The sequence below is a fragment of the Buceros rhinoceros genome, unplaced genomic scaffold (genome assembly GCF_000710305.1).
Source record: "Buceros rhinoceros silvestris isolate BGI_N320 unplaced genomic scaffold, ASM71030v1 scaffold16177, whole genome shotgun sequence".
In the NCBI taxonomy this organism is placed as follows: Eukaryota; Metazoa; Chordata; class Aves; order Bucerotiformes; family Bucerotidae; genus Buceros; species Buceros rhinoceros.
The window spans coordinates 1-270 of record NW_010420560.1 but is presented as its reverse complement, the minus strand read 5'-3'; positions in this window follow the sequence as shown (position 1 = coordinate 270).

Sequence of the window (270 nt, the reverse complement as noted above, 5' to 3'; positions counted from 1 at the left end):
CGTCGGCACCCAGCAGCTCATATGTAATTACTTCAGTGACCTTGAGCAGGAGGCTGCCAGTTGGGAGAAGGACACCCGGGTGCGGGGACAGGTCCCCATCACCCCGCGGCCCGGCGCGGGGGACTGCGGAGGCGACGCGGGGGAGAGGAGGAATAACACGGAGGGGGAGCAAGAGGGGATACGGGGGAGAGAAGGAGAGGACAGAGGGACCAGACGAGAGGAGGGGGGAGGCCGGGGAGGATTAAAGCCTCCCTCCATCTGTAATCAGGT